Source organism: Canis lupus, chromosome 26 (assembly GCF_048164855.1).
Source record: "Canis lupus baileyi chromosome 26, mCanLup2.hap1, whole genome shotgun sequence".
NCBI classification, from domain to species: domain Eukaryota; kingdom Metazoa; phylum Chordata; class Mammalia; order Carnivora; family Canidae; genus Canis; species Canis lupus.
The window spans coordinates 47336425-47346921 of NC_132863.1; positions in this window are offsets into that span (position 1 = coordinate 47336425).

The window sequence follows — 10497 nt, forward strand, 5'->3', positions numbered from 1 at the left end:
CTCTAAATGCACGCCTCTGCTTCTATGTGAAGCTAAACATGGGTTCACACTGTGCCTCCAACCCTAATCCATAACCACATGGGTCATGCAACCCTGCTTCTCAGGAGTCTCCACCCTCGCAGTGGGAACCTGAATCCCTCCATCTGACACCCATTTGTTTAGGCGGTTAACTCTCAGTGCAGATGTATAGTGATATCAGGATTATAATCCCACATCCCCACGGAGTGGGGGAACTTTATTCACTAGGGAACAGTGCTCATGTCCAAATCCTCTGCCTTTGGTCCTACAAACTCCCGTTACTTAGCTCAGCACCTTGTCGCATCCCCTCCAGGGAGGTCGTTCTACGCCGCTGGTACACAGTGAGATTCTCTTTATTTCTTCCTGGGATCCTTCAACCTCTTAATGATTCTTAAACATTTGCATATTAAGGCTGAATCTTTGTTCTGTTAAGTTTTTATGGCTTTTGACAAATTTTTTTTTTTTTTTCTTTTGACAAATTTATAATGTCACGTATCCAACATTACAGTACCACGCAGAGCAGTTATATTCCCCAAAATACCCTGACTTCATCTGTTCCCGCCCCCTCCTCCTTAGCCCCTGGCAACCGCAGGTGGATATACTGTCAATAGGTGCCTTTTGCCTTTTTCCAAAATGTCATGTAATTGGAATCATACAGTACGCAGACTTTTCAGACCGATTCCTTTCACTTAGCGATGCATCTAAGTCTCCTCTTTGGCTTTTCCTGGCTTGACACCTTATTTATTTTTATTACTGAATAATATTCCACCAGATGCCACAATTTGTTTGTCCCTTCACCTACTGAGGCATGTCTGGGTTACTTCCAGTTTTCAAAGACTGTGCATGAAGCTTCTGTAAACATTTATGTGCAGATTTTCTCGTGAACAGTTTCCCAACAGTTGGGTAAATACCTAGGGGTACAATCACCGGGTCATGGAGCGGAACTTGCTTTGACGACCCCGGCGTCTTCCAGGGTGGCTGTACATTTTGCATTTCCACCAGGGGTGAGCGAGAGGTCATTGCTCGGCATCCTTACCGTGCTTATTGGTGTCTGTTATTTTCAAGTCTGGTCATTTTAACAGGTGTGTGGTGGTATCTCATTGTTTTGACTTATAATTAGCTGGTGAAAAATGACACTGAGCACGGTATTTTTACATGTTTATTTGCCACCTAGATATATTTACTTGTGAGGTATCTGTTATGATCTTTTATTCATTTTTTAAAAATAATTTTTATTTATTTATGATAGTCACAGAGAGAGAGAGAGAGAGAGAGAGAGAGGCAGAGACACAGGCAGAGGGAGAAGCAGGCTCCATGCACCAGGAGCCTGACGTGGGATTCAATCCCAGGTCTCCAGGATTGCGCCCTGGGCCAAAGGCAGGCGCCAAACCGCTGTGCCACCCAGGGATCCCTTTTATTCATTTTTTATTCAGTTATTTTCTTATTGTTCTAAGGGCTTTTATACATTTTGGGTACATACATTGATGAGATATATGGTTTGCAAATGTCTCTCCCAGCATGTGCCTGTCTTTTCACTCTCTTCACAGTTGGTTTCACAGAGCATGTGGGGGGCGGAGTTTGAAGATTTTATTTACTTAGAGAGAGAGAGAAAGAGAGAAAGTGTGCGCAAGCGGGGGTGGGGGCAGAGGGAGAGAGAAGATCTCAAACAGACTCCCCCACTGAGCTGAAATCAAGACTCAGAGCTTAACTGGCACCACACAGGTGCCCCAGAGCACATGGTTTTAAAGAAAGTTGTTGCTATGTCGAAACCCATCACCATACCTCACGATGATGAAAACCAGAGTTTTCTCCTATGTTTTCTTCTGGTTTCTAAGTTTCGTAGTATTTTATTTCATTTTTATTTTTAATCCACTTTATTTTTTAGATCTGTGATCCATCTTGAGTTAATTTTTGCGAAAGCTCTAAGGTCTGTGTCTACATTGATCGATTGTTTGATTGGTTGATTTCTCACATGTGGGCATCCAACTGTGCCAGCCCCATCTGTTGAGGGAAAAAGACCATCCTTTTTCCATTAAATTGCCTTTAATTTTTTGCGAAAGGTCAGTTGACCATATTTCAGTGGGTCTATTTCTTGGCTGTCTATTCTATTCCATCAACCCACACACCTACTCTTTCATCAATACTATTCTGTCTTGATTACTGTAGCTCTATGGTAAGTCTTGAAGTTGGGTAGTGTCAGTCTTCCTGCTTTGTTCTTCCCTGGTATTGAATTGGCTGTTCTAGGTGTTTCACTTTTCATATGAAGCTTAAAATCAGTTTGTCAATTTTTAAAAAATAAAGAAATATAAATCAATGATTAAGACAAGAAAAAAGGAACGAATGAAGGAAAGACAGATGCTCTGTGTAGAAGAATTTTTTAAATATATGTGTTGATATTCCGCCCTCAAGTGAGTGGAGCGCAACTCCCCACCACTTAGGTGTGAACTGTGCATAGCAACTCTTCCAAAGACTATGAAAACCTGGAGACAAACAACACCTCAGCCGGGTGATCAAGGTCAACACAGACAGTGATCAGTCCTGTCAGTAGCATGTACCCTTGATGTGCTGTGAGGAGAGAGGCAATTTACCTCTGCAGTTTTCCTTCCAAAAACCATAACCCCTGGGTAAACCTGTGAAAACAAAATAGCAGACAGACCTAAGTTGAAGGCTGTCCTACGAAATGCTGGAGTAGAATTTCTAAAAACCGCCTCGTCAATCAGAATCCAGAGAAGCCTAAGAAACCATCTGTCTCTCGGAGTCTAAGGAGACATGATGAGTGAACGTAAGGCGTTACCCTGGGTGGGATCTATGAGGCAGAAGGAAGGGCATTGGTTAAAATCTGAATAAAGTACAGACTTTAGTTAATAAGAACGGATCGATTTCAGTCCACGGGTTGTGACACGGGCAGCCGACTCCTGTAAGATGTTAACTGCATGTGGGATATATGGGAGCGTCCTACTGTCCTGGTCACTCTTCTGGAAATAGAGTGCTGTCACAGAGTGAAGAGTTTATTTAAAAATCAGTGTGTGAGCAGCTGGGACTCATTCCAGCAGAAAACCCCGGGATGCAGCAGTGAGCACACCTGGGGATGACCTCACCTGCGGGGCTAGGAAACTGGGACCCTTATCCCCAGGCACAAGTGTCTGTGGCGAGGGGCTGCCCAGCACCTGCAGCCTGCCCCCCCCCATGTGGGTTGAGAGAGAAGGCTGCTCCCCGAGTGCCGAGCGCCAGTGCCGGGCATGGGCACCTGGAGGGGCTCAGCATCTCAGCACGAGAGCTCACCTGGAGGGGCCCTGGCTCCTCCCTCCTCCACCCTTACGGAGCAGCGCTGCCGTTTCTGAAATCTCCAACAGGAAGAATTTTCTGAGGCTGTTTTTGTTTCTTTTTAAGCAGCACATCCGGAGCAAAGGTGGCCCAAATTACATCTAGGTTTGTGGAAACTTTCTTGTCGTGATAATTTCAAACCCACACTGTTCAACTTTGTCCTAGGAATTTAAAACAACTCTTATGCCCCCTTAGCAGACAAGTGGCCCTCCCACCCCCAGCTGGGGACTTGGGGAGGGGGAGCCCTCCAGCACATGGGCATCGCCCTAGGGAGCAGGGCTCCCCGCCCCAGGCCACCTGGAGTGTTTATGGATTCAAGCAGGAGAGGCACCGGGACTTCCCACACTAATCAGCACCTGGCTCCCCGGTTGGCCCGTTACAATGTGGAGAGCAGGTGCCGTGTCAGTCCTGCTGATGTTTTACACGAGTACAACTGACTGGCTTGTTTTGGAGCAAATCGCAGCACGGCCGTGGTTAAAAGGGCATCCTTCCACTCTTTAGGGAACATAATTGGGGCGGGAAGAACAGCCTCGTTCCCAGGAAAATGTCAAGTGACTATTCTGAAAGGAAAATGGAAGCAAATCTTAATTCTCAGGAAAACGAGAGGTTCAGGATAGAAGTGCCCTAGTCTTTAGGGTGTAGGTGAGACTTTCCCCGTGAAACCCTACTCCACCTGTGTATGGAACCAAAATGACCCACAAGCCTGGCTCTCCGGCCACCCGAAGCCACTCCCCCAGACTCTCACTTTCTTTTTTTTTTTTTTTTTTAATTTATTTAGGATAGTCACAGAGAGAGAGAGAGAGAGGGGCAGAGACACAGGCAGAGGGAGAAGCAGGCTCCATGCACCGGGAGCCCGATGTGAGACTCGATCCCGGGTCTCCAGGATCGCGCCCTGGGCCAAAGGCAGGCACCAAACCGCTGCGCCACCCAGGGATCCCAGACTCTCTCTTTCTGACCCACTTTTAATCTTTCTAACTTCACCTGTCTTCTCCAACTCATTCTGAATTCATGCTCCAAGGTCCCCAAATCTCTGCTCACCTGACCCCTCCTTCAGGCTACCCACTTTGTCTCAAAGTCATGTTTTCTGGTTCAAATTGCTCCAGTCTTGGCCAATCGGAGCTCTTTCACCCGCTGCCTGCATCCCTTTGACTTATCCCCATCACTGGGGGTGGGGGTGGGGGGTGGAGTTGAGCATATCTTTGCTGTCTAGTGCCTCAAGATGCTACAGGTTCATCTTGAATATCCCCCGTTCTGGTCCTGGAACAGATTTGAGGAATCCCGGTGCCTGTTGCTGGAGACTGCTGGCAGAGGCCAACAACAGGTGGCAGAGATGCTCCCCATTCCCGAGGTGTCACCGCATCTAGGACCCTCAGGTGACAGCGCAAGGACATTTTGTGCAAATACCACATTGACGACGTATATTCACGCCCCCTCAAGTACTTCTCCAGGCGTGCGTCTACATCGACAGGAACTCAACACGAGCTCACACGGCGTCTGTCCTGTAACTCACCACCACAAGGATTGTTCCAGCCTCCTCCCCTCGCTTACCTGTAATCTCCCACCCCAACAGGGAGCCACCCGGCGTCACCACCTGCCATGCACGTGGGTACAGACACAATTCCAGAGAACACGCACAGCGGTCTCAGAATTGCAAGACAGTGTATCTGGGGCCTTGGGATAGTTTCTAGGGCACCTCTCATTCCTAAAGATGACCTGGAGTCCTCGGTCTGGATCCTGGTTCTAACCTGTCCCTTCAGGCTTCTCTGCCCTCTCCGGGGGCTGGTTGGGGCAGGGCCTCTAGAGGGGAGCTGGGTTTCCTGGGTGCGGTTGGCTCTTTGGCTGTCACTTGGTTATGCTGCAGGTTCACAGCCACATTCCTCATTTCTTCCCCTGGACATAAGTCCTCCAGAGCACCATGCCATCAGCCCCTTAGTTGCCTGGAAGCAGCTCCTGACTTCCTCACCGTGTCTTGATTCTCCTGCTGAGCTCCCATGTTTTCCCTCATCAGCTCCAACTGCACACACTACCCCCCTGAACTGCACAATCCGTGACACATCTGGACCTCTCTCTGCTCCCTGCGCCCTTTCTCCCACCCTCAGCGGCTGCTCACCCCTACGGAAAACCCTGCCCTCCCTGCCACCCAAGTGCACCTGCTGTCTCTCCAGGCTCAGCGGCAGCCTTCTCTAACCAGCACTCCTCCCCACAGTAATTCTTGTCCTCCAAGGGTCTACAGAACCGATTGGGCACCAAAAGTCTTGGCGCTCGATGACCCTCTACTTCATGAATGTGATGCTGAACGAGTGCAGATAAGTATGTTGACAATTCTGAGGTTGCCCTGGGCTTCCCGGCATCAGTTAGAGGACCGCTAGAGGGTGAGCAGTAGGATCCGTGGCGGGCATTCCTGGCCTCTCTGGTCCACTTGTTCATGTGCCCCTCAGTCTTGACCTCTTGTGAGCCAGACAGTTTGGTCATTCTACCCTACACCTTGTCCTCCTCCTTTGTGTCTATGTGACTCATCAATCTAAACGTAGGCTCACTAATCTGAACCTAAAACTGAATGATGGGGTTCAAATTCATGCCTATTTCGGGAGCTCGTGGACCAACACTGCCATACACATTATACACATTTGATCAGCTGAAAATGGGCCTGTGTCGGGTGGAAGCGTGTGGATGGTGATGCATGTGACCCGATATGCAGGACGTTAAGCCATTTCCCATTCTGGTCTTCGCACACTCTGCTACATAAACCTTCCTCTTGTGCCATATCACATTTTATTATCCACCTTCTACCCAATTTTCTTTAAAATCACGAAATAAATCAAGAGGGAATGGGCATGTGCACTTGATTCTTTGGGGACAAGACCTGAGTTGTCCTGGTAATATATGAATGGAAGTTGTCCTTTGTACACTGGACTAAACCCAGCAGCAGCAGTGGTCAATGACATTTGATTTTATATATATATAAAATATATTCGAATAAAATGCAACTGATTGCATGCTTTACTTGAAGGAAGATTTCAGTGAAGGAAAAAAAAATCCAACATGTTCTTAAAGCCTTTACTAAACTTGTATTGTGGTTTGTGAAAATGTGATCTATGATGATGTATTAAGTATTAAAACCAATATATGATTTAATCCAAACTTATAGGATAGCTTTGCTTAATCTACTGCCTATCATACAATTTCTTTTCTTTTTTTTTTAAGATTTTATCTATTCATTCATGAGAGACACAGAGAGAAGCAGAGACACAGGGAGAGGGAGAAGCAGGCTCCCCTTGGGGAGCCCGATGTGAGACTCCATCCCGGGTCTCCAGGATCATGCCCTGGGCTGAAGGCGGCGCTAAACCGCTGAGCTACATGGGCTGCCCTACAATTTCCTTTCTAGATAGCTCTTAGCATGCTGCAGAAATAACACAGTGGTGCCCCCAGACTTCCACCGTCTTGCCCAGTCTGCTGTCAAAGATGAACTGGCCAACACTGTATTCCCCGTAGTTTGGGTCCCTCTCTCTTTCTTTCATCTTCCCTTCACCTGGGCTACCTTCAATTCCATCATGACTCCATGGGTTCAAGCATGGCAGCCGGAGGCATTTTTGAGAGTCAGGATCTGGGTTTGACGTGAACTTGAGCACTTTCTGGGTGGCGAAAGGGTAAGTTCTTGTCAAGGGCACGTTCCGAGGACCATTCAGGGCAACAGCATCAGGGAAAGGAGAAGCTAGCGCCCTTCCTCTTGCCTCTTCAAGACTCTCACCTTCAGTAGTCAACAGTGGGGCTACTAAATTCAGTTTCTTTTCAGATTCCCCTGAAGCAGATCCACCCATCATGTTCCTGGGTGGGTGGAGGACAGAGGCGCAACTCGAGGGTTCTGTCCATCGGGGAATTTACTGACGGTGTTGACTTGAAATTTTCCTCGTAGCAGAAAGGCACTAAAACATTGGAAGCCCAAAGTCTCCCTGGCCAAGGAGACATTCTTATCCACTTGGACAACTTGGTAGAAGCTGCTGGGAGGAGGAGACAGGCCCCTAGGCCAGTCCTGGAGGAGCAGGTCTTTGGTAACCTGCTGCATGAGAGGGGACATTTCTGGACAGCCAGGAAGGGGCTGCCTCCTTCTTCCTTGCCCACTCAGTGCTCAGAGGACCTGGCAATGTGAACCAGAGGGGAGAGAGAGGGGCAATCCCCATCCCTTTCACAGGTGCCGGAGGGAGTGGACACACGGCAGGGAGGAGAGGCGGAGGTGGCGAAATCAGCAGGTGTTCTCTGCCTGGGGACTTAAGGAGATACCTTCTGGGTCCACCGCAGACCAGCTAAGTCAGAATCCTTGGGAAGGTGAGAGAAACAAAGGTAGAAGGTAGAACCAGGCCCATCTCAAGGCCAAGGGATGTGGGGATGACGAGGAGGCAGGGAGGGCTTCATGCAGCATCTGGAAGAGGCCGCCCGCAGTAGAGCGAGCCTCCACCTTCCCAGGTCCTTTAACTGAGGCTCCGCAGGAGAATCTCCACCCCGAGCTCTCCAGAACGGGGAGAAGACGCGTGGTCCGGGCTGACCTCTGTCCCCGGGCCCTCTCCTTGCAAATTCATCCTCTCACACAGAGTCCACAGCATTTCCTGAGCACCCACTGCATGCGATGCCAGCACTGAGATGACCCTGCAGGTTTGGGCCAGCACCTGCCCTGCGCTCTTGCTGTTGACAAGCCTACAGGGAAACAGAGTCAAATGGGTAAGGGCCCCCTTGATGAGCGTTCCCAGAGAGGGTAGTAAGTATGATGGCACTGAGGCTCCAGGCACACTGAGCCTGACCCCCAAGGGAGAGAGGGCACAGGACCAGTAGGAGGGTCCTCAAGAGGTGGACAGGGCCCGGGGACTGCCCTGAGTGCGCTGTGGCCTGGAGGAACGAAAGGAGCCAGCGTGACTGGGGCCCTGCCCAGAGGGTGCCACGGCCTCCAGAGGGCACGTCCCCCCACCTGAGGACCATGGGAGAGGCCAGTCGAGGCGCCCCTGGTGCAGCAAGGAAATGAGCACAAGGAGAGTTGGGGAGGCTGCAGGGAGGAAGAGAGGAGCGGAGCCGGCTGGTGCAGGCCGAGCCCCTCCTGGAGCCTGAGGACCGGACCTCAGCCCGTCCCTGCAGCAGCCCCTCCTCAAGTCTGTCCGTGCAGCCGGCGGTCAGCTTCCTGATGCCCTCTTCACTCCGACCCCTCCTCCGTCCGCCGGTGCTACCCACCTACCCTGACTGCGTCTCCGTTGCTGTTTCCTCCAAAAGCAGAAGGGACTTGCCAGGCTCAGGACGCTAAATACAGGATCGGAGGCAGATGAGTAACTGGCTCCCTTCCAGGAGCCTGAAAATGCCACTTGTTTTTGTTTTGGTTTGGTCTGGTTCCTGTTTTCCTTCCCGTTCGGGAAGCAGTGCTGTTCTAGGAACCTTCTCTTGCTTTTTCCGGCTGAGTGTAGCTCCGCGATCGCAGGCACGGCCTGTGGGCCCGATGGTCCGGCCCTGGTTCGGCTCGCCACTCGCTGGCCGTGACGTCGGCTGAGGGATTCAAGCTTCGGTGTCTGCACCCATGCAGTTTGGGCGTCACGGTGACTCCTCCCTTCACAAAGACTATAGGGGAGTCAGGAGCCTGAACCCAAACACCGCTTACAGTACCGCCCGGCGCACAATCTGTGCCCGCAATCCCTGCTTTCACGCGCGCGAGGAACCCAGTGCTGAGGTCTCCGCATCCTCCACGCCAAGTAGGGCACGTGAGGCACCCGGGGTCCACCTGCCGCATGGGACGAAGCAGAGTTGAGCGGACCCCCGGCCCCGCCAGCCCCAGAGCACACTCTCGTCGAGGAGACGATGCCTGGGGCATCTGGGGTGAGGTCCAGGTCCTGCCACCCGGCGCCCCTTCCGACAGAGGACCCCGGAAACGGGTCAGGGGCACATGTTGTAAAGCAAATCATGGTTAGACTTCTTACTTTTCTCCTCCCCAGAGCTGGTTCTCCCCCAAACCCCCTTTTTCTTCCTCTTTGGACTCATTGATATCGTCGAAGACGTAAGACAGGCCAGGACGCAGGGAGCGCGCTGGGCGGGCTCTTCTCTGTGACCTGCACATGTTGGGGACCACCCGCAGGCCAGCTGTTGGGCCAAGGTGCTGCTTTGGCTTCTGTCTTTCCTCAGACTGTATTTCCCGCCCATATTCCCGAAAGGACCGTGAATCATGAGCTTCCTGATGGAACAGGACGCTCCTCCAGCGCTGATGTGAAGCAGGAAAACAGAGAATGAAGGCGTCAGAGAAGTCAAAGGAGGGAGGAAGTCGTAGGTGCCAGGAGGACGTCATCGCGGCCGGCGAGCGCTCCATGCACCCCGCACGAGGCTCAAGTGTCATTAACCTTCCACGGGCAACTCAGGAGTAACAGTTTAGTTCATCCTGGAACCCCGTCCTCACCACGGAAGGGCCTAGGACACGCTTTCCATGCACGGCTGACCCGCAGCGGTTCACAGTCCCGACCCCGGCCGCCCTCGGAGGCTTCCACCCACAGGTGTGCGGGGACCCGGCGAAGCACCGCCCACGCGGCTCTGCTGCTTGACTCTCCAGTGGAGTTTGGAGCGAGAAACGCGTGGGAAGGTGCTTTGCTGGCCCGGACTGCACCTCTTCCTGCCGCCCCAGGTGCGCGGCCTCGAAGGAGAGGAGTGCGCATTGCCCCGTGCCGAGGAGTGCGTAGGGTGAGAGGTCAGCGAGCCTCGGGCCTCACTACTTCCTTTCTGTTTTTTTAAGGCTCATTTATTCCTGAGAGACACAGAGAGAGGCAGAGACCCAGGCAGAGGGAGAAGCAGGCTCCCTGCAGGAGCCCAGTGCAGGACTCGATCCCAGGACCCCGGGGTCACGCCCTGAGCCAAAGGCCGACTCTCATCCACGGAGCCACCCGGGCACCCAGTCCTCACTATTTTTTTTTTTTTAATTTTTATTTATTTATGATAGTCACAGAGAGAGAGAGAGAGAGGCAGAGACACAGGCAGAGGGAGAAGCAGGCTCCATGCACCGGGAGCCCGACGTGGGATTCGATCCCGGGTCTCCAGGATCGCGCCCTGGGCCAAAGGCAGGCGCCAAACCGCTGCGCCACCCAGGGATCCCCCTCACTATTTTCTAGTTACCTTCTGTGGGTCCCCGAGACCTCAGGCACC